This window comes from Camelus ferus, chromosome 29, assembly GCF_009834535.1.
Source record: "Camelus ferus isolate YT-003-E chromosome 29, BCGSAC_Cfer_1.0, whole genome shotgun sequence".
NCBI classification, from domain to species: domain Eukaryota; kingdom Metazoa; phylum Chordata; class Mammalia; order Artiodactyla; family Camelidae; genus Camelus; species Camelus ferus.
Genome location: NC_045724.1, coordinates 8,490,421 through 8,515,435, shown reverse-complemented (window position 1 = coordinate 8,515,435; position 25,015 = coordinate 8,490,421). Strand labels below are relative to the sequence as shown.

The following is a 25,015-nucleotide window of genomic DNA, read 5'->3' as shown; positions in this document are numbered from 1 at the left end:
GAAAACAAACTCCTAGTCCCCTAAAGATCTCTCCTGACCATTGCCTAAAAGGCCCTAAATGATTTCCACTTACCTACCTTTCTAACCTCATCAATTTCCCCTTTGGTCATTTCACTACAAACAAAACTAACTTGCCCATCTCTGAAACACATAAAGCAGAAGCCCATCTATCTGCATATGCCAAACCTCTTTTTCAATGTATTCATGGCTTGCTCCCACACTTCTTCCAAATCTCTGCTCAAATGTTCCCTGACCACCCTATATAATCGCCCCACCCTTGCATCATTACACTGCTCCTTCATGGTCCTTTCCACCAACTACATCTATGCATTTATGCTCATCTCCTTCCACTGGAGCATAAGATCCATAAGGAAGAGATTCCTTTGTTCACTCCTGTGTCTCCAGTGCCTAGAACAGCAGCACATATTAGACACCCCATTAATATCTGCTGAATGAATATCAGTTTGCCTGATGACCAAACAACAGTTCATTGAAACTTACTTTTTAATCACATTTAAATTTCCTTTTTTTTAATTAAATTGGATTTGAAAAAAATGAATAATTACAGGGACATAATTCTTTATAAATACTACTCAATAATCTACTGATTACAATCAAAAAGCTTTCTGTAGAGTCTACTTTTCTGCAGAAAGGATGTATTGGTTTCATCAAACTCTTTAAAAGACCTAAAATTAAAAAAATTCAGAGTATTGCCAAAGTGGATGGTTTTACTTCATGACCCCACATGATGATGCTTTACACAAGGGTTTGAGAATCCCTTACATCACACTATTGAATGTATCATATGCCATTTACCAAGCATGTCACTTAAGCAAATATGCATTTCACAACTAAGTCTAGAGTTCCAATTACAGGATACTACCTGTCTTACACTGATACGTCAGTCAGCTCCTACCAGTAAAAACAACGTGAATTCTTAGCAATGTCTAAAGACACAGATGCTGTTCTGTTTGTAGTCACTACTCTCCTTTCACATTCCTATCTCTGTCACAGATATTCAATATCACATACCAAGCTTCATGTGAACGATCATTTTCTCGCACTGTTGTATCAATGTTTTCATATTAATGCAGGAAATTTTTAGTCTATCTGTAATTCCTTGAATGCAACTCTATTTCTGTTACCATAGCTTTGTTTTCCCTGAATTACGTCTGTGCATATTTTACATGATGTACTTTCTGACCTCATTGACAAAGTAGATGTTTATCATAAAATTTAAGATTTCTGTAGAGCATGATTAATCAACACACACAAAGGTGCTATTATTATAAAAATTCTTCTCTACCCTTTCACGTAAGTCAAAGTTACATAAAACAATATTGATTATTGTGCATTAAGTGCCCAATTCTTTCTAGTAAACTAAGTTCCCAGCTTTAGGCAGACCCCCCATGTGGTGATAAGAGCGTGAAACCTGGCAGTCAGTGGGTGACAGACGCTGGGCCAAATCACCCTGACAGCTCCTCTCCATAATAAATCTGAGAAGCTAATCTCTGCTACATTGCTAATGGCTGCTAATGAGATACTGAGTACTCAGTCACTCGTCTTGATAGTGTTTTTGCATTTAAATGGGACCTTTCTGGAAGGACTCCTTAACCTAAAGGGGTGGTTTGAATGCTGGCAGCTTTCATACAGGGCCTCTGGCTCTGGTTTCAGAGTGTCGTTGCAGAGACTCATGATATCATTAGGGTGTTTGATCTCTAACTCCAGCATATCAGAAAGGAAGCATTGCAGACCTTCAAGTCATGATCTGAAGATTGTTTTGTTTTGTTTTTAAAAGGATTGTGCAATGAAAAGTCATGGAGTAAAAAATTGATCTCTTTCACGTCACTCTAGTCACTACTCATTAAATTAAATTATCTGGCCTTCTGGTGTGTGTCAAGTTCCAAGCAGACAAAATCAAACCCAATATGTTGACGTAAGACATTTCTCATTTCTTTTTTTTTCTTTTTCTTTCTAGTTCCCTTATGCCTCTCACTATGGTGTAGAATCTGAAGCAGTTCATTCCTGCCATTGAACATCTTTAATTTTTGTCTTTTCTCTAGCACCATCAACATCAGTTGTCCTCCATGAGTAGAAAGAATCTGGTAAGAGTACTTTGATGGTTGAAGGAACCTAAGTTATCACGAGAAACTGTCTAAACCTCCAGTAAGTCTGGCTTCACAGAATGCAAACTCTACCAGGAAGGACGATACAATATGTTCTGGGACTGTCCCAGATCACCACACTAATTCCCCACTGTCTCACATAAATTGAAAGAAAAGATTAAGCATCTACGTTCACTCTTAAGGACAAGCCTATGTAATAGCCATTGCTCTCCTTATTTCAAAAATGAGACACAGTCGGGTTATGAATGGAAAGATCCAAACCTTTGTCTGTTGACCTACAAAACCCCTGACCTTCAGAGTCATCCTAGTCTTCTGGTTCCCCTCATCTTCTCATTCCCCCTTAACTTTATGTGAATCTTTACCTCCAACACCTGACACCTAGCAAGCCCTTCAACTAAACTAGCATGTTCTCTCTTCAAAGGTACTTAGAACTTTAAAGGAGTTAGAAGCCTGCTCAAGTGGACAAAGATAACATTTATCAAGTATGAGCTCCCCGTAACATCTGCACCAGGCATTTCACATCATCACACTCATCACAGCCCCTCACAATAACTTCCTGTGGCCGGGATCCTCACCTTCTTTTTACCGTGGCTCCCTCTGACAATCTGGATCGGTCCACTTAAGTGTTCTTAAAATAACATTTTCTTAAAACTATTTTGTTTGTTTTTTAGAAGGGGATAAATGAGGTTTATTTATTTATGTATTTAATGAAGACACTGGGGATTGAGCCCAGGAACTCTACCATTGAGCTACACCCTCCCTGCAAAATAACACTTTTAAATTCATAAAGTATATAGAATTTCAATGGAAACTAATTGCTAATTTTTAAATGCAGTTATTAGAATATTTTAAAAGCCAAATTTATGATATAGAAATATATGAGCATTTAGACTCATTAAATAGCAAGATGTAACAGAGATTCTATGAACTACTAAGAAATAGTGATGTTGGGAGATGGGTTAACAATTCTGATACACATGCACTGGAATTGAACAATAAAGTAAATAGATGGTGGATGGTGATAGCCACACTTCTCACTATTGAAGTGTGAATTACACATAAGCAAGAGGAAGAAGCGAAAATAATCTGTGTTAATGGGTTATAGTTGCAGATATCAGTATACACTCACTTAGCTCAATATAGACATAGATAGTTACATATATGTGTATATACATGAGTTCATACACATATATTTCTCTGCTCTCTCATTTAAGAGAGCCTAAACAAATGATACCCCATTAGCAACTAGCACACCTAGAGCCCGGATCTTGGTTTCTGTTACCATTCTCCAATAAAAGGAATCAGGGCTCCCTGGAGAAATGACTGAGTCTAGGACTGGGGAGGAATATGCAAAATGAGCCTGGAACATCTTGTGGTACCAGAAGGTTAGGAAATGTAAACACATATAATAGTACGCATACACACACACACACACACACACATCAAACGGAGTATGCCAAAGAAGCAAAAGCACCAACAGAAAGAACTCCTAAAGGCCAAAGCTGGAACAATTTTGGAATAATTTGAACAAAGTAAAGCGGTATTAGATTTTAACCCAAGTATAAAATAAATACCTATGAATCTCTACTGATACAAATAAATAATTGAATAAACTACTATTTAGGGGAAAATAGACAAATCTTGCAGAAGAATTCTGAATACTTTATGTACATACTCTGCCCTCAAGGAGGTTGAGCATAACTCTCCATTCCTTAGGTGTGAGCTTGACAGAGTGACTTCCTTCTAACAAGTACAGTGCGGAAGGAGTGGAGGAGTAACTCTAGAGTGGAGAAATATGAGATGCTACCTCAGCCAGGTTATCAAGGTCAACATCAACAGTCAAATCACTTTGATGGTATATACCCTTGATACGATGTTATAAATATGGCCCTTTATCTGTGGTTGTCCTCCCAATAAACCATAATCCCAGTCTTATCATGGAAAAAGCATCAGACACATGACATTAGTGGGTTATGCTACAGAATACTTGACCACCACTCCCCAAAACTATCAAGGTTATCAAAAACAGGAAAAGCCTGAGAAACGATCACATCCCAGAGGAGTCAAAGGGAACTTGATAACTAAATGAAATGCAGCATCCTGGATGGAAACCTGAAACAGAATTAAGGACATTAGATAAAAGCTGAGGAAATCTGAATGAAGTACAGACTTTGGTTAATATTGTAGCATTAATATTGGTTCTTCAATTGTAGCAAAAATACCATACTAGTATAAGGTGTTAATAATAGAAGAAATTGGGAATGGGATACGTAAGAACTCCATACTATCTCCTTAATTTTCCTGTACATCTAAAACCATTCTAAAAATATATAGTCTAGGCCCATCCATGGAGATTATCATTCTATGTAAATTTAAGTCAGAAAGAGAAAGAAAAATACCATATATCATTCATATGTGGAATCTAAAAAAAAAAAAGAGAGAGACGCAAAAGAACTTGTTTACACAACTGAAACAGACTCATAGACATAGAAAACAAACTTATGGTTACCAAAGGGGAATGGGGGGTGGGAAGGGATAAATTGGAAGTTTGAGATTTGCAGACACTAATGACTATATATAAAACAGATAAACAAGTTTCTTCTGTATAGCACAAGGAACTATATTTAACATTTTATAGTAACCTATAATGAAAAAGAATATGAAAAGAAATACATGTATATCTATGACTGAAACATTATGCTTAACACCAGAAATTGACACGACTATACCCCAAGTAAATAAATAAATAAATAAAAGTCTATTAAATAAAACAAAAAAGGTAACAATGATTTCATTGTAACATTAGGGTAGTGATATTTTGAGATACCAAAAAAAAAAAAATGCAATGGAAATTATCTGTGACATCTATTGGTGACAAAGTCACACATACTTCTAATATTACTGTGTTTGTTGTCTGCATTTATATTTAGAGGAAATGTTAAATTTCAGTTAGACGTTAGTGAAATTAAAGATGCAATATTCCCTTCCAGATTCCACATACCCTTTGATGCATATTAAGAACCCCCTGCTTTTTGGTCATATTTATGGACTAATTTTATGAAAGTAAAGCTCAGATTGATGAATTAGGTTGTTTCAGCTTTCAAAAAGTATGCATTCCAGGGTCAAGACTTCTTACTGAGTTTTGCTGAACTCTGTTTACTATACTATCTCCCAATTTTGGAACTGCTAAACAGAGGGTTGGGAACACCTCATAGATCAAAAGTACTGCCTCGGTCCTGTGTAATTGCAGTATTTAGGTTGCTGGGCAAATCCAAGGGTAAAGCTGGCCCAGACCTAGTGACAGGCAATTAATTCTAAACGCAAGTTGAATGTGAGAACTCCACTCACACAGAATCCTAGTGTCAAAGAGCCTCTCTACTTGGGAATGGCTCAATATTGGGAAAAGAAACTCTGGTTCAGCTGTAAAGACAGGTCATCCTTGACCTTCCCCCCCCTCCCCCCTTAAATCCTCAAACTGCTGATCTGGTCAGTTTAGGAGAGCAAGAAGAGGTAAGGAGGGAGGGAGGAAGACTGAGACAGAACGAAAGACAGAGAGACCTGTTAATAGCTGGTGCCAATTTAAAGAGAGAAAGGCTTATATGCATATATGCTCATATTATTCCTGAAGCCAATTCTGATACCTTCGGGAAAGAGAGATACAGCCATCTGTTAATGTGGATTCAGCTTCTTTGTTTCCAAATGTTATAGCTGTCACCAGAACAGCCATCCCAATTGGGGTAGGGCGGGGTGTGGGGGTTTAGAGAGGGAACATCTGTCCACTAAGTGCACCACTAAACAGCAAAAAATCCTAGGGCGACCCATCTCTCTTTCCTTGAGTTCTTTCTCTAGTCAGTCCTACTTCTCCAATCCTTTGGGAGTTTCCTGTTCCATTACGTAGGCAAGAGGGCGAGAGGTCCCAGCTTTCATAATTGTGAGTGGTTTGGCTGTGTGTGTACGTGCGCGTAATTGTGTGTATGTTGGGGGGAACTGGAGCCTCCTACAAGGGGTTTAGAAAAACTGATTGTCTATTTGAAACACTCTCGGAGTGTTCGAATGTTTACCTTAAAAGATAATCCCACTCTCAAATTCAGTAAAATGAACAATACTGATAAGGAAGATGTAGAGGGTGGGAAACCCACACAGTGGAATGGAGCTGTCCATGCCGCGAAAGTGACAGGGGAGCGCTCGGAGGAAAGGCGAGATGCAGAGAAAGTCTCTCTGGCTCTTCTCTCTCGGGCCATCATCCGGCGACGCTTCTTCTGTAAAAGCATTAATAGAAAATAATCCTAAAACCGGGACGGGTTGCGACCGTCCCGCGCAGTTTCCAGGCGTCCTTCCCCGCCGCCGGGAGAGGTCCCTCTCCCCCCGTGGCAGGCGCGGAATGTGGCGATCCGGCCCGGGGCGGGGGATGACTTCATGCGGCCGGAGCTCGGCGGCGGGAGCAGCTGCTGCAGCTGGCAGGTGGGGTGGGGGCCGGCCGAGCTGACCACGCTCAGGGCCCGGCGCGGCGGCACTGCGGCCCCGGGGCAGCGGGCGCCGGGGACCTGCGCTGACTCGATCCGGAGAAGGTAAGCGGCTCCGCTATTATGAGCCTCCGCCACCATGCGCGTTGCTTTCCGCTCGGTTAATAAAGGGGTTTGTGTTACAGAGGGAAGAAAGGGAAATATCCCTGCTGCATTCTGCAGTGGGAAAAGGAGCAACAACTGGAATTGAAATGTTAATCAGCCAAGTGCCTGAGATTGGAGGAGCAGTGTTATTGGGCAAACAAAGAAGGCGGTCAGCCCTCTGTACTCAAAGATGATCGACCATTGCAATGCCAGACTCGCTTAGAGAATGAAAGAGGATTCAAAATGTAAAATAATTTGAGTTGCACTTTTACGTTGCTACCTTCAACCTTCACTTGGTTGTTTGCTGGTTTGGGAGCCGCAGGTCCCTGACAGCAGCCCGGGGAAGTAATCAGAAATCTTCCCTCTCCTGCCTTCCTCTGTCTTCTCCCTTTCCAGTTATCGAAATGGGTCTGTGCACATTTCAATGTCAAACACTTCAATACTGAATCTCTAGAAAGAGTCTCAAATTAGAGGAGAAACTTATCTCCTGGAGTTCAGCTTGGGTTGAGCAGCACTTGTCTCCACTTCTCCCTTCATTTACCATCTTGTCTGTCAATCATTTCATTGATTTTTTACCCCCCTCAGGGATGCTTTGCCCATTCACAGGCCAACTCTTGTCAGTTCCTGTCTACCACCTCTGTTCCATGACTGATTTTGTCAAGCACCCAGAAAGGGCATTGCCCTACACCACTTTTGGTATTCTCTCTATACACTGTTACCTGTATCCTTCCCCCAAATACATAGCATGAAAAAAAAAAAATCCTTTTAGCCCAGTACCAACATGGTTTCTGATAACTCCCTTCATTGTAGTCACTGCGGCTACCAGAGGCGTTTAGGGGACAGCAGAATCTGATGGGGCATGAGAAAGAGGGTTATACCTACATATTTCACTCCCTGTGCGTAGGAATAGGTAGAAGTAGAAACGAGAATGTCAGTCTATCCAGTTTTTCTTGAAGCTTTTTTAAGTCCAGCGGGGTTGTGAGTCACCTACCTGGGCAGAATATGGGGCTAGTCCTCCCCCCAAAGCAAGCAGTGTGTTTGTCCTAGGATTCCCCAGTAACCTCGAAAGAGTTTCCAGAGAGGCTTTCCCCACAGGCTAGTTAGCAAGCCAGTGGAACTGGCCAATCTAAGCCTCAAGTTATTTGAGCACCTTCAAGTTAGTCTCCCCTTTTAGGGGTTCTGACCTAGGATTTTGCCACAGAAGCCTTGCTTCTGAGCGCAAGTGCCTACTCCTGTTGCCACCTAGAGATTTACATTTGAATGATATGCTGTGAAATGGTTAAGATGGCTGTGATGGGGATTGCAAATGTGCCACTTCACCAACGGAGAACAGTTACAATAAGCCAGACTGGGGGTGTCTGTGTGCCAGTATTCTACTTGAAGGGAGATTGGTTATCTTTAAATTTGAAATTAAAGAGACAGTCTGACTCAACAGCCATGTAATTTTATTTTAGCAAATCAAAACAGGAGATCAGTGAGAAGAGGGGCAGGATTTACAACTAAAAAAATTACCTCTGCTTATTTTCATTTTTTAATATTTCTTTTAAACAAAGATACTGGTTCTGAAAAATCATGCTAATTCTATTATATATCATTATTGTTTTTCTGATTATGAATTCTCTATTTATAAATGCACTTTGGAAAGATTTGAGTTGGTTTCTTTGTCTCTACCTTCAGTATATGAGGCAGAGGGAATGGAGGGGGTGGGCAAATCCCACTCCAAGTAGCCCAATTCAGGAACTGTTTCCCTAGACCTTGAAAACCTCTCAGGACCAATTTTTTTTTTTTTTTTTGGCTTGCTTTTTGTTATTATAATCTGTTGAATGCTGTTTGGATTTAGAATACCAAAATTTCAAGATTCTAAAATTTTAACTCAGGCCCACCAACTAGAAGAGGGAACAAAGAACAAGAACAGCAAAACCCATTCTTGTATCCCCTTTCTTGCCTAATCATAAAATATTGAACTATATGAATAATTATTTTGAATAATAAGTGAAAAAATAGTAAAAATACTAATTCATTTTTAAGAAAGTATCCCAAACCATATGAAATAGAGATTAGTGCAAATGATCTTAAGTATAATGAAAATTTCTGTAATTTTAAAAAGCATCTTTATGTTGAAGAGTAATGCATGAAAATATCCTAATGATTGTTAAACATTAAAAGTGTCTATTACTTGGTTTTTGGAGGAGCTGAATTCTTTGGCAAGAAATGAGTGAGGATTAGGGGACTGGTGCTATTTAGGCTGGCATCAAACCTGCCAGTATTTTACAGCTAAGATGCATACATTTAGTGATGGACTGGGTTGGAGAAGTCTTTTGGGGAATAAAGAAAACAGAAAATTTAATTTCTCATTTCAGTGTAACTAAGATAATTAAATTTAGAGGATTTCTGAATTTGGACTTGGTTATATTTAAACAATTTTAGAAGAAAGTTCCCAATTTCAGAGCCCTAGGAAGAAATGTTTGTATGATTTCCTGACTGAAACTGATTGATAAGTTTCTTTCCCTTTTTTAAACATTTCTCGGAGAAAGGAAAAACTGCCTGGTGTTAAGAAATGAAGGAGGAATACAAACTAGAAGAATGTGCACTGTTAGGTGCTAAATGAACCGTAGGAACTTTTTGTAGTTTTAACAAGATAGAATTGAAATCAATCTGTGGCTTTCTAATTACATTTAAAAAAATATTTAGTCTGGTGCGTGGTCAGGTGTTATTAGTAACTTAAGAGGGTTCAAATTTTGGAGTCAAAGTTGCCCTCTCCTAACAAAAGGCATATTCTGGTGCTGTATTGCTGCCCTTAGTTACAATTGAAAGAGCTCTATTCTGAGATTTTGAAAAATGGAAAAAGAAAAAGAAAAGTAGGATTAATAACGCTGAAGAAGAATTGTCATTTCTATTTAATCATTGCCTCCACTGAGAATGGGTAGAAAAAGTGCTATTTTGAAAGTTGTCAAAGGTTTTTTCACTGCCAGATTTCTGTGTTGTTTCACCCTGTTCATTGTCTTTATTTTTTTAAGTTCTCTCCTATGTTCTTTTTTTGTTTTAAATTAAATGCTTGTAAAAGTATTATCAATAGTCAATATGTATCAGGCACTGAGATATCTCTTTATCTAGCTTCTCACTAATCCCCTTAAATTACCCCATGACCAGCCTAAGCCAACCTGTCTTCATTTCCCGTTTGTGCCCCACGATGTATGCCTGTATGTCTTCTGTTCCTTTCACTCACTCTGCCGCATGTTGAAACTTTGTTCACATCAGATACTGCCTCTTCCGTGAAGCCTTCCCCGTACCCACCTTCCTTCTTGCGTCAAATGTGTTTCACCCTTGTCTAAATTCCTATGGCACTTTCTATCTTGGTCTGTCCTTTTCTGTGAACATGCTTTGCTCTTCTAAAAGAGCCCTGGAGAGCAGAGTCTGTGACTAATAACTTTTTATTATCTGCAACTCATAGTACAGTGCTTAGCTATGTGTATGCAAGGTAGACAGATGTTCAACAATTTGATTTAAGTGAACAAGTTCAGTATTTTCCAGGGGTGTACATCTACCTACTCAACTAGTCGAGATAGGCTCTAAATATGTGTGTAAATACCGTTTTAGTTGTTTAAAATCCTTATATAATAATAAATATAGTGAAAGTATATTCAAACAGTTACATTTAACAAAAGTTATTGTGAGCCTACATGCTCTTAAATGGGTATTAGCTCATCCATATTAAAAAGCATGGTAAGCGTTACAAAACAAAACTTTAAAGAAGACATTGTACTTGTTTTCAGTATGCTTGCGTTCTATTGAAAAAGACTAAGCATGAGCAGATGCCTTTATATATAAGTGCTTATTGAGTTTTAAGGCCCTCTCTGGGTACTTTCATCTATGGTATCTCATTTCATCCTTCTACTGTATGCTATTTTTATAATGAGACTCAGAAGTGTCACCTAAATCACAGAGATACTTTCCCCATTACCATGCTGCTCTTTGAAGTGTAACAGGGTAAAGGAAAATGATAAAAAACATACCGCCCAAGCCATCAGAGTTGTTTAAAATTGTTTTGTGATCAGTCTTTCCAGTGTTTTTTAAACTTTTGGGTCCTAACACCCCCACTGATAATTCAATAGGGGCTATACATCCACTCCCCAAGTACATACACAAACACACACACAGAATTTTGTATATAATGACAGGTGTTTAAGGACCTGATAAAGCCCTCCTTTACAAACAGTTTAAGGACTTCTACTCATCTACTTTATTTTTTGCTTGTTCAGTGTTTAATATTTATTTTTGTACCTATTAAAATTTTTTAAAAAGTTAATTGTTATAGATTGAGATATAAACTTGAGCACATTCTTACTTTACTTAATAACTTTTTTGTGTTTTTGTATTCTTTCCCTCTCACACAAACATACAAATTTATATAAATTAGATCAAATAATACTTTTTTGTGAAAAGGCTTTTAACCATTAATCATTGAGTATAATATTAGCTGTGGGCTTATCATAGATGGCCTTTATTATGGTGCAGTATATTCTTTCTATTCTGTATTTGTTAAAAGTTTTTATCATGAATGGATGTTGAATTTTGTCAAATGCTTTTTTTTTTTTGCATCTGTTGAGATGATCACATGATTCTTTTCTTTCACTCTGTTAATGTGTTGTATCTCATTGCATATTTGCATATATCATACCATCCTTGCATCCTAGGAATAAACCCCACTTGATTATGGTGAAAGATCCTTTTAATGTACTGCTGAGTTCAGTTTGCTAATATTTTATTTATTTATAGATTCTTTGCATCTATATTCATCAGAGATAATGGCCTGTAGTTTTCTTTCCTAGTAGTGTCCTTTTCTAGTTTTAGTGTCAGAATAATGCTGGCCTGGCAAAATGAGTTTTTCTCTTCAGTTTTTTGGAAGAGTTTGAGGAAGATTGGTGGTGATTCTTCTTTAAATGTTTGGTAAAACTTACTAATGAAGCCATTTGGTCCTAGGCTTGTCTTCATTGGGAGATTTTTGATTACTGATTCAATCTCCTTACTACTAATTAGTCTTTTCAGATTTTCTGTTTCGTCCTGATTCAGTCTTGGTAAGTTGTATGTTTCTAAGAATTTTTCCACTTCTAGGTTGTCCAGTTTGTCAGTATATAGTTGCTCATCGTAGCCTCTTATAATCCTTCGAATTTCTATGTTATCAGTTGTATTGTCTCCTTTTTCACTTATAATTTTGTTGATTTGGATCCTTTCTTTCTCTTTTTCCTTGGTCAGTCTAGCTAAGGGCTTATCAATTTTGTTTATCTTTTCAAAAAACCAACTCTCAGTTTGGTTAATTTTTTCTGTTGTTTTCTGTTCTCTATTTCACTTATTTCTGCTCTAATATTTATTAATTCCTTTCTCATGCTAATTTTGGACTAAGCTTGTTCTTTTTTTCTAGTTCCAGAAGGTATAGAGTTAGGTTGTTTATTGAGGATTTTTCTTGCTTCTTAATTTAGGTGTTTTTTGCTATACACTTCCCTCTTAGAACTGCTTTTGTGAATCCCATAAGTTCTAGGTATGTTGTGTTTTCATTTTTGTTGGTCTCAAGTAACTTTTAAATTCCTGTTTAATTTCTTCTTTGAGCCATTGGTTATTCAGAAACATTTACAATTGTATCTTCTGGATGTATTGATCTCTTAATTACTATGTAATGACCTTCTTTTTCTCTTTTTTATCATTTTGAGTTTAAAGTCTATTTTGTTTTGTCTGATATAAGTATAGCTACCCCTGTTTCTTTTTAAGTGCCATTTGCTTGAAATGTCTTTTTCCATTCCTCCACCCATAGTATATGAGTCTTTAAGGCAAAAGTGAGGGTCTGGTAGGCAGTATATTATTGGATCTTGTTTTGTAAATCCATTCAGCCATTCTATGTCTTCAATTGGATAATATAATCCAGTTATGTTTAAAGCATTGATAGGCAAGGACTTATTACTGCCATTTTGTTCATTGTTGTCTTGTTGTTTCGTAGATCCATTGTTCCTTGTTTTTTATTTTTCTTTTTTGTGTTTTGCAGTCTCTTGGTATCAGTATTCTTTGACTTCTTTATCATATTCTTTTGTGTTATTACTATAGGATTTTCCCTTGTGGGTATCATGTGGCTTACATAAAACATCTTAAACTTATAATACCCTGTTTTAAAGTGATAACAACTTAAATTCAATAGAATCTGCAAAATTTACACTTTTATTTCTTCTCCCTTTTACATTTTAGGTTATTGCTGTTACAACTTATCTATTTTTTATGCTGCATGACTAGTAACAAATTATTGTAGTTATGGTTATTTTTGCTATTTTTTAACTGTGAAACTAAACTTGTAAGTGAATTATGCACCCCTATTACCATATTGCAAATTTATGACTATATATTTACAATTATCAGTGAGATTTATGCTACCTTTTTATGTTTTTATGATGTCATTTAGCATTTTTTTTTTCACTTCTACTCAAATTACTTCCTTTCGCGCTTCTTGTAAGGCAGATCTGGTGGTAATAAATTCTTTCAGCTTCTGTTTGTTCAGGAAAGCCTTTATCCCTTTTTTGTTTCTGAAGAACAGCTTTGCCTGGTATAGAATTCTTGGTTGACAGTTATTTTCTTTCAATGTTTTGAGTATGTCATTCCATTCTTTCCTGGGCTGAAAAGCTTCCCTTGAGAAACTCACCAGTAGCCTTCTGGGGGTTACCTTGTTTGTAACTTCTCTCTTTTCTACTGCTTCTTGTGAAATTATTTCTTCATCTTTGACTTTTGACAATTTAATTACAATGTGTCTCAGTTGTAGCCCTACTTCAGTTCAACCTATTTGGAGTAATTTGGGCCTCACGGATCTGGATATCCATCTCTCTCCCCAAATCTGGAAAGTTTTCAGCCATCATTTCTTTAAGTGTACTTTTTGTCCCTTTCTCTCTTCTCCTCTGGAGCTCCCATAATGCAAATATTGTTTCTTTTTAATAATTTCCATAGGATTTCCACAGGATTTCTTCACTCTTTTTTGTTCTTTTTTCTTTTTGTTCCTCTCACTGGATAATTTCTATGGTCCTGTTCTCCAGTTTGCTGATTCTTTCTTGTTCGTGGTTAAATCTACTTTTGAAACTCTCTATTGAATTTTTCAATTCAGTTACTATATTTTTCAACTCTAGGATTCCTGTTTGGAATTTTCTGATGGTTGCTATTTCTTTGCTGAACTTCTCATTTTGTTCATATATTGTTTTCCTAATTTCCTTTAGTTATCTATGTTTTCTTGTAGCTCACTAAACTTCTTTATGAGGATATTCTAAATTCTTTGATAGTTCATACATCTTCATTTCTTTAAGATCAGATATTGGAATTTCATTAGTTTCCTTTGGTGGTGACATATTTGCCTGATTTTGGGTAATCCTAGATTTCTTACATTGGTATCTGCACATTTGAGTAATCAGGCTCTTCTTCCAGACTTTACTGAATACTTTATATTCAGTAGTGGATGGGGCTATGAATTAGCTTCCTAGCTGGGCAGCAGGACAGGAATCAGGGTTTGCATAGTTCATTGTTTAGGAACTCAAATCAGGCCAGAATGTGCACTGAATTCCCTGGTCAGATAAGGACACTGGGTTTGCTCTGTAGATAGAGGAGGCCACAGGCTGTGGTCTCTGTTCAAGTGTAGGGCTATTGAATGGGCTACATAGCTTCCCATGTGCTCCGGTTAGGCTTCCTGTTTGGACAGGCTAAAAGCTATATTCAGCAATGAGCAAGGCTGTGAATTAGATTTCCTGCCTGGGTGCAGCATGAGAAGCAGCTCTAAGACCACTAAAGCTCTTTGTTGTCCTAACTCAAGCTGACCCAAACCTCAAGTTCCCTGGCTGCACAGGGCCACTGGCTTTGCTTGGCAAACTGTCAGCTCTGCCTACCCTTCTTTAGGCTTGAGCACTGCTGAGCTGCACACTTTCCAGGAGTTATCACCAGCCCTTCTAGTCAGATGGGACAAGAAGACACATTTCCCAGCAGGTGGGATGGGGCTAATCTCAGCTCCTTTGGCTGGGTAGGAGGAGGGCAGCCACTCTGGGCTACTTTTAATTTGTTAAACAGGCTTCCCAGTCAGGAGAGGCTGGGAGCTACCCTCAGCCTTGGCTATTAATTAATCTTCCTGCCTGTGCATAGCACAGGAACCTTCTACACTTGGTATTGGCTTTGCTTTGGGAGCAGTCAGCTCTGTCCTCCCACCTTTGCTCAGCCAGGCAAATCTGTACCCCACCTTGTTCCCTGGTTATAGTTCACCCCTCAACTTGGCTCTGATGAGCAAAGCCACTGGTTGTGATCACTACTTGGGCACTGCAGGTGTGAATTCATTCTGTCACAGTCCCTGTAACTGGCTGTTGCACATCCCTCCCTACTTCATCACAGTCTAACTCAGTGGCCAAGCTCTCCAGATCCCCCTGTAAACCCTTTAGGGCAGATCAGAGCAGGGGCTCCTACAAAGTAACCCCAATGCTGGGGGTGTGCTGGCTGTCCTCGCAGGTTCTCTTCCCAGAAGCTCAGGGCAGATTTCACTGTGTGGTGCTGTGCAGGCCTGGAAGAGGGGCAATGCAGGCAATGTGCAGCCACTTCCACCCTTCTAATGCAGTCTGCCTTGGTCTCTGGTGCAAGGGAATGCTTTAGTCTCACCCTATGTTCTAGGATTCTCTCAGTGGTGTCTTATTCCCAAATAGTTGTTAGTTGTTCCTTCTGTGAGGGAGAACAAAGCCCAAAATGACCTATTTCATCATCTTGGTGATGCCACCCTACTCTGGACTCACTTTGACAATGTATGTGCCCTTCAGTTAGCCCAGACATTTCTGGTACCTGAAATGAGGTTCCCTTTCTATTGCTCTCCATGCTTTAGGACTTAAAATGAGAGCTCTTCATTAGCACTGGCACCAATGCAGCTGACATGACTAGCAAGCAAGTGCCAGTGAGGATAATGAGTCAAAGAACCTTGATTAATGGAAAAAGAATCCCAGAAGGAGCTCTGAATATTATACATTCCAGATGACTTATTTAAAGTTTTCCAATCAAAACCGTTTTTACAAAAAAGAAACAGTTCTCAGACTTAAGAGTACTATACTGCCAAATATGTAGAACTTTGCCAGCAGTTGAGTGGTGTAGTCTACTTTGAAATATATTTAGTTATCTTAGGATGGACGTATGTCTGCCTCGAAGTTACTATTTCTTTCTAGTAATTCTATCTATAATAATATATTTGCTTTTGCCAAGTTAAGAAAAGAATGAAAAGTTATGTTCATCCCTCCTAGGTTCCAAAACAATTACCAGCATAAAAATGCATTAAAATTCTTAGCTGATACTTGAGGAAACCAGTACTAGTTAGCGTGGTTCCTGCTGATCCATGTGAAGAGAGGCATGACTGGAACATCAGTCTAGAAAAAGCAGAGATGGAAAGATGGAGAGAGAGAAGACTCAAGAGGACAATGTGAACTGTTTCTTTCTTTACACTTCCCAATGTATGATAATAACTGTATAAGCTATTTAAGTAAGTGCAATTTCATGGAAACTTCATAATATGCTTAATATGAGGCAAATTTGTATTTTATGCTATAGATTTTTATTATTTTTATTATGATAAAATATTATATATATACCATATATGTTAGGTTTTAGTTGGAAAATACTCTCATTGCATTGCGCTTATATTACATTAAAGATATCTAGCATATAACACTACTATGTTACCTTTGTTAGTTGCCCAGTAATGTGTACCATGAGTGTGCCATAATTTTATTCAATCAAAACCCATTGATAAACATCTGTCAAGTCTGAAATTGTTTTATGATTTCACGCTATGTGGTAATGGACATGGAAGTGTGTCTTTATATTTTGGTGCTTTTACTTTTGATGGAAGAATTCTAAGAGTGGTACAAAGTGGTATTGTTGGATCATAAATTATGCACAAACATTTATAATTTGAGTATGTATACTGATGATAAAAATCATAAACTGTTTTAACACATAGTATTTCTGTATTTTCTGTGACCATTTCTATCTTAAAAAATGAATACAAGTAATATAAGGGAATCCATGTAACATGATCTGAGCAAGGAAATATTCATTTTTAGTTCATGGAAGAAAAATCCAATGCATAAGTATTGAAAGATTTTAAGTCTCTCAATCACACATTTCATCTTTGCAAAAATATTACAGAGTACATCACAGATGTCAGTTATGTCTTGTAACAACAGTGTAGAAAACTGGAAATGTCTATAGCTATATATATTTTTTAAGCTTCAGCAATTGATCATTTGTATCCAGCCTAAACTAAAAAAAATTGTTAGACTACTTTTTAATCTAAAACTATATTTTAGTTCAAATTTATTCACCTCCATTATCATAAATCTTTTATTTTGTTGGGTTTTTTCTTAGTTTCTCTTTAACATATCCTTTATAATTTATTCTGAAACAGAATAATTAAAGCCCAATGATGAGAGTGTCTTATATAAGCTGAACTATAGAATATTGGAATATCTGAAGTATAAACAGAATTGGCAAGACTTTTAACTACACTCCTTAGAAGATTGTCTTGATTTGCATTGTCCCAGAAAGGAGAAACAGAGCTTGCTGGGGATTGCATCATGTATTACTTGAATTAGACATTAACATGTTAAAAGGGCAAGGATGAAGCAACATGTTTATAACATACTTTTGAAAATTACTTAGAACTGAAGGGTTGCAAGAACACAGACAGACACACCCTAGACATTTCACAACACTATTTTAAGGTATGCCTTTTCTTTGGTTAATTGGAATAAAGGGACGTATTAAACACTTCTATTATTTACTTTCATCTTTACAACTGTCTGATCAAACCCTCATTAAACAACAGGCGTAAAACAAATAAGCATTCTGACCTTCGCCTAAATAAGCAACAACAAACCCAGATCTTAAACAATGGACGGCAATGGCTACGAGACTGAGGATTTCTGGTCATTTCAATAGTAATAGCAACACAACCTGCTTCTTTCCTTCTGTTGTATGTTGCAGAATCTGAGTAAATAGAGAGAAATCAGTGATATCTTTAGTGCCATTTCATGATCTTTTACATGCGGGTTCTCTAGTAATTGAAATGTAGTGAAAAACAACCAGGATGGTAACACCGTCTATCCAGCCAGAGAAATTAATCCTACTAGGACTTGCAGAAATAATGTTGAATTTGAATTGGTGGGTACCTAATGGAATCACTGAGAATAAGCTGTCAGATTCACCGAATCCAAGTTCAGATTTAAAGGTAAATTTTAAAGGTTGTAAAGATTTTAATATTTGCTAGATATGTAATATATGTTATATGTATATATTTTAGAAAAGTATAATTGTATGTATGGGTTTTCAATTATAAGATATATTAATCGAAGAATAATGCATTTTAGAAGGATTTATTTTGAAAAGACTACATTAGCACTTTTTTAAACCACTACCCTCAAAAATAGATTGTGAGAAATCACCGTTCATCCAAGTTTATCTCTCATCTCAAGGAAGTGAGTCGTTCTTGGGGAAATTGCTTTCATCTAATTCGTGCTTTCCTGCAGTTCATTAAGCTGAAATGAAATGAGGCTGACGTGCTTAACTATTGTGACACACCCACGTTTACCAGAATTACCTAATGGTCAGTGCTGAAGGGTTTTATAATATACAAATATGTACCTCCTGAGATTCTCCATTGATAAAAGTTAGTTAAGACATGGCTGGTGAGCCTTTAAAAGAGATATCTAAATTACATTTCTTACATCCTCTCCATATTAGAGAGCAACCCAGAATTGCAAAGTAAGGCATGAGACAGTAGTAGCATTTGGTATATTTCATAAATGTTTAATTTCTAGGGAGCTTACTGGGTATCATAGATTATGGTAAGCACACAAATGTAAACTGTAATTTTAAAATAGTGAAATATGAAGGGCATAAAAATTTCTGCAACTCAGTCAGTCAGTTTGGTATTTGGGTTTACCATAGACATTTACAAGGTATTTGCTGAACAGCAAAATGAACCACACTATTTTGTTTTGAAAGCTGCCCTCCTAATACAAAATAATTGGTAGTCTGCACAGGCTGATTACGATTATGTTTGTAGGTGTGCTGGGAATGAGTTAGCCATGGCACTATCCTTTCCCTTTTTCTTGCCAAACCATACTCTATTCCCTTTGTGGTTTTGGTAAGGGGGAAATTAGAAAATTAGACATGATGGGCAGACAGTTCAAGACACTCAACCAAGCACGGTCCTTTTACACAGGACAGGAAAACCTATGACATTACTCTTCTTTCTTCAACCACAAGGGATTTGGACTTTTAGAAAATTCAAAATGCAAGACACAGATTTTAATAGAAAATATTAGTCAGCAGTTCTCTTATCGCCATGTCCTTTTCAATCTCATTGATTGTGAAGAACACAATCATAGAAAAAGCAAAATTATCAGTTGAAAATTTTTTCCACCTGCATGCAGGTTTGAGATAGTGGACGTATAACATCTTCCAGGGTAGGTAAAATCACTATTTCACCCCCAGAATTAAATCTGACACTAAAATGATCTGACACTAAATAGTCCATTGAATAAGGTGAGGAAGATTGTCCTCTTGGTCATTATTTACATGAAAAAAAAAAATCACTAACCTATTCAGTCAAAATACTTGTGTTTAATTACCCTTTAATAAATAAAATGGAAAATGAAATAAAATGGCAGTACAGTGTTATAAAAGCAAAGCCATTGGGTTACTCTCAAAATATGTATATGTAAAATCTACATTTCTTTTTTAATTTGATAAAATTTTTTATTCTTAGAGCTCTCAGGCAGCTTTTGGTCATTTTTAACATCAATCAAAAATCTCTAAATATTATCTTGAAGGTATGCTGATTACTAGGCATCTTCCTTCCCTTTCTCTCTTTATTTTTATTTTTTTATTTATTTTGGGGATTTTTGGCTACTTATGTCCAAATCATGTCTTTCAGGAAGTGAATTTTAACTTTGAATCCTACCTAGTTTGAATACTACCTCTCCTGTTTTCTATATCTATGTGACTTAGGGTCAGTTACTTAACCTCTGTGAGTTGTCTCTTCATATTTAAAACAAGAAAATCACAGGACTGTTGTGAAGATTTAAGAAGATAACATAAAAAGAGAACTTACCGCAGTGTTTGAAACATAGTTAAGGGTCAATAAATGTTTACAGTTTTTATCTTTGTAATTCTCATGGGCAGTTTACAACCAGATCTCATTTTCACAAATTTTCCCCCAAATTTATGAACATTTTCCTACCCCTCTTCATTTTAAACCAAGCCTTGAAATGACTCTGAACCTCATGGGAAGATGTTTCATTGCACGTAATCCCAGGGGCGTGAGAAGTTGAGGCTCTGACAATGCGAAGTTGTCAGGCTCTGATGTGGTGGTAGCTGTAGGAATTAGACTTAGTTTCTATTTTTAACTCTGCGAGTAGTTGATTGGATGCCCTGGGAAAAGTCAATTGTCTAATAATTCTTCATCCTCTTTTCTTTCTGAATTGTGCCATATGTCTAATCACTATTTTCACTGACTCATTTTCAGAATATCAAGGTTGTTGAATGAGGGTGTTGATTTCAGAAGCAAATGTCATAGAAAATGTGACGGTTCCCTTTCTTAAAAGCAATAGTTGACAATTTTTTGTCTTTTTTTTTTTTTTTTTTTTTTGTAATACAGTGTTGAAATTCCTGGGAAAGGTCAACTTTAATTTAAAAAGAGTTCTTAACATTCACTTCCTCTAACAAAAGCCATTGAAGATAATCTTGTTAATTATCTGCTTTATACCAGAATCTTTTTTTTTAATATGTAACTATTGAAGAAGTTTCTTATTGCTAATGCATATCATTAAATTGTCCAAAAAGGAAAATTAATCTGCAACTCCATTGTACATTATATACAGAGGGCTCTTTTTGGTATGTGCTATCTTTCTATTTTACTGCAGCTCAAAGAATTTAGAGAGAACATGTGGGCATTTTAATATTGTCTTGTTCATTACTATGTGCTACTGATGAGATTCAATCAGTAGCAACACCTTTAAACTGAAATCAAAAATACAGCCTCAATTAATGTAAAAAATTTAGTACCAGCAACACCTGCTATAAAAATTGCAGTTAGTACACACACGTGCTTCAGTATGATAAGAATTTTTGTTGGGCTTGAAAAGCACATAATTTTATGTTTTTTCTTATATGACTTTTTAAGATTGATATGGAGCATTTTGGTTTAAGGAAACAAGTATAAAAACTGCCTAGAGCCTTCCATTTAACATGTTAAGCCATAGTTGGTCACAAGTGAGAATTTTGTGGTAATCAAAAACTCCAGCCAAATTTTCAATAATTTATTTCACCTGGTAGAGCCTAATCATGTATATTTAATTTTATTCTTTCAAGTAAAAAGTGTAAAACATATATACAGTGTAGGAGTAAGTTTGTGCTAAATTTCCAAACCAATATTTTTAATCCCTGTTTGAATATTGAAATTATTAGCTATTCACCAAAGGTTTGAGGCATAGATTTTGGGCATAGTCTTATTCTAAGGTGAGATGTTGCATACAATGAAAATACCTGTTTTTAAATAAGTATACAAGTACGTGAATATATACACATAATTATACAAAAGTTTATATACAGACATTCTCCAAATTAAAATGGTTTGATTTATGATTTTTCAGCTTTACAGTGGTATGAAAGTGATATGGATTTAGTAGAAACTATACTTTGAATTTTGAGTTTTGATTTTTTTCCAAGGCTAGCGACATGCAGCCTGATGCTCTCTTGTGATGCTGGGCAGCAGCAGTGAGCCATTGCTCCGAGTCAGCCAGGGCATCACAACAGGGACACTTAACAAACATTCTGTTTTTCAGTTTCTCTACAGTACTCAATAAATTACATGACATGTATCAGATGATTTTGTCCAACTAGAGGCTGATGTGAGTGTTCTGAGCACATTTAAGATAGGCTAGGCTAAACTAGGATGGTTGGTAGATTGGGTGTATTAAATGTATTTACAACTTAACGATGTTTTCAACTGACGATGGGTTTATCAGGATGTAACCCCATAGTAAGTCAAAGAAAAGCTGTATTTTATATGTATTACACATTAATTATATTTAACCAATTATGTGTGTGAATAAATATGTATATACATATATGCATGTATATATGTCTGTTTTCATGAATGTTCTCCTTCTATTTCAAATATTTGATTACATTTTAGTTAGATTTCATTTAAAATAAACAGATACATTCCTGGAGAAGAAGCATTTGAAGAATCTTTGTTTCTAGAGTAAAGTTTTACAAAGAAAACTTATTTTTTCACTGCCTGTTTATTTTTCAAAAGATAAAAGAGTATTTTTTAAATTTCAAAGTGATTCTTTAAGATATGAATATAAATATGTATTTACCTATTTCAGGTTGCTATATATGTTATATATACATTTGTATGTATATATATATTTCTATTTATATACTTAAATGTTTTTAAACTTGATCTTACTGGATTGTAATTATTATCCAATTATGTGAGAACAGTGGTATAGTTGCCATTTGGCTTGGAACATGCTTCTGTTTCATTTAATTATATTTTGTCCATTAGGTAGGTACTTTGGCCTTCCATCAGCTTTTTTGTTTTGAGGAATACATTTTACAATGCATAAGAAATTACTCTTCTACATCTATATTTCATGCCATAATTTTCTAGTGTCTCACAAAATCCTAATTTGGAATGTTCTCATTTGAATAGTGTTTCAGAATAGAGACTTGTCCCTTTTTGAATCATCAGATCTGTTCATTAGGTATTTCTCATTTTTTCTGTTGGAAAATGATTCAGGAAAGGGAGGAAAGAAAATTGTAGTATGGAACATTCCAGTTCTTTTTCTAAACTTAACCCCTAAGAAAAATGCACTCTCATAATAAACCTAGAAATATGAGAGTGGCAGTTACATAGTCCCAAATTAGGACATAGACCCAATATACAGTAATTTTTTTAAGTAAGAGAATAAAACTTTGGCATTTATTTTAGTCTTCCCCATCACCCTAACTCAGGTGGTATACTATTAACTAGATTTTTTAAAATAGCCATTTCTTGATTAATCATGTCTATTTTTTTCATTTTATCTTAGTTTCATAACACTTTTATACAGAGGCTTATTAACAAACACCGTGAGTTGGATTGTTGGGTTTTCTCCTGTTTTCATCTGATTAGTTCTATGATTTAAAAATGCTTAAAGGCCAGACCTCTAAATTAGAAAATATAAACACAATAAAAACAATTAAAAAAAATTAACTCTAATACATTTCTCTTAATGTTAAAGACATATAATCTTATAGAAGTGTGTATGTTTGGGTGTGTTATAAATAAAGGCAATATGATTAATCATGTATTAATTTATATTACCAGAAATTCCTCCTAAATCCTTTTGAGTATACAAACATTTATGATATTTCTTTTCTGTTTTCACTTTATTAATTTAAGAATGTATTATACATGTAATATTTCATATAAACACTGCATCAATTGTAATACTGGTTTAGAAATTTTAATTTGGTATGTACATATACTAATTTCTGTTTGAAATTACTGTAACTTTAGGATCAAAATTAATGAAGGTTATTGGTATTATTATGGTTTCTAATTAATAAATTATAAATATTAATAATTATATATACTATAAAAATTAATAAATTATAAAGACAAAAATATCGTTGGCTTAGAGTTTCTGCTCTATCAATCACAAACTAAGATGTCTCTTGGATATCAGTAAATGATATATTTTAAGGCATTGCATATGAAATGACTTATCAAAGGTTAGCAGGCAAACTTTGACAATAAAATATACCTGATATTCTACTTTTGCAAATTTGTTGTATCACACAAAATATGATCTAAATAGCTAACATATGACTCAATGTTCAGTCATTCTCCATAATATGCATATTACCAATTATTAACAGAATATTAGGTAGGCAACAATGCTGTAGTATTTATTCAGACTTTTATTTAAAGTCAAGTACAATCTGTATGTCTATAGTGCTTTTATATCTACCACCTCGCTTAATTAGAAGGAAGTTTTCTAAAGCTTTTATGTCAACTTTTAAATGAAGTAGTCCTTATTTAACATTTTTAATTTAAAAACTATTAAAAAAATTTACAGTTTTAAATCAAATATAAATATTGGAATTGTGTAGGCAGTATTTGAAATTATCAAACACAAAAACATAGGGGTGTCCTTTAGAATGCATGAATTTCTAATACATTTATTTAGGTTATCTACGCTGAACTTTATTTATTAACATAATAGCTCACAGGTAATCTTCACTATTAAGTATTTTAAGATGCTTATAATGGGAAACAATATAGAAACTAAAATTAAAATTTATTTCTGTGAATGTTAAGTGAAAAGAGTGTTAAAAATAAATACAGCATATTCACAACTTGGTTTTGAATATCATACATACAGTAAAAAGACTCAAAAGAAAATTTAAAAATCATTTACCAATCATTTACTCAAGAAGTAGAGTAAGGGTTATCTTTACTTCCTTTTGATCTCATTCTGTATTTCCAAATTCATTGCAATATCTATGTATTACTTTTAAAACTGTTTAAGAAATATGCCACTTTGGATGAGTTTTTTAACATCTAAACATTGCCAAATGTTGTTAAAATGTCAATTTTTATGTAGATTTCTGAAAGATCCAAGCTGGCCATAAAAATACTGAATATATTAGAGGAGGGGGAATTTTCCCTCATCCTGAAATAATGATAATAAGTAGTATTTTTTAAAGCACTATATAATTTTCAAAGCATTTTTATATACATACTCCCATCAGACCATCCTAACTCTCTAGAGTTAGGAGAAAAAAGATAAAACTTATTTTGCAGATGGGAGGTATCCAAGTTCTTGAAGTTTAGCAAATTGCCCATTTAAGCAGTGCACAGTTTTTAAGTTGCAGGGTCATAATTCAAGCCTGTTTCATGCCATGGCCAATCTGCTTTCTTCTATGCTGTAGGAACTGGACATGTTTAGAGATAATCACAAAAATGGAAATAGGCCAGAATCTGCAACTAGTTACAAATTTACCTGTAGACCTCACTGGAGCCTGAACTAGGAAAATCTGTATGGATTTCTTTCTTCAGTCCAAAGAAATGGGCATGTTAAATAAGTTTCTAGGTTTAATTTTTAAAAACTCTATGATGTCTGTTTTTTTCCAGCATGTTTGTGTATCTTGTGTATACCAACTTCTCCAAAGAACCATGCCTCC

General features: G+C 35.7%; 1 protein-coding gene and 1 long non-coding RNA gene across 6 annotated transcripts in view; one reads left to right on the top strand and one right to left on the bottom strand.

The window, feature by feature from the left end:
* The window catches only part of LOC116660499, a 344,375-nt gene that overhangs the window by 211,816 nt on the left and 107,544 nt on the right, over nt 1-25,015 (bottom strand). The gene's annotated exons all lie outside the window — the stretch shown is intronic.
* Nucleotides 6,505-25,015, top strand: part of PKIA (cAMP-dependent protein kinase inhibitor alpha) — a 90,446-nt gene continuing 71,935 nt past the window's right edge. The window contains exon 1 of the mRNA XM_006185865.3: nt 6,505-6,694. The gene's annotated coding sequence lies outside the window, so the exon portion shown is untranslated. The remainder of the gene's footprint in view (nt 6,695-25,015) is intronic.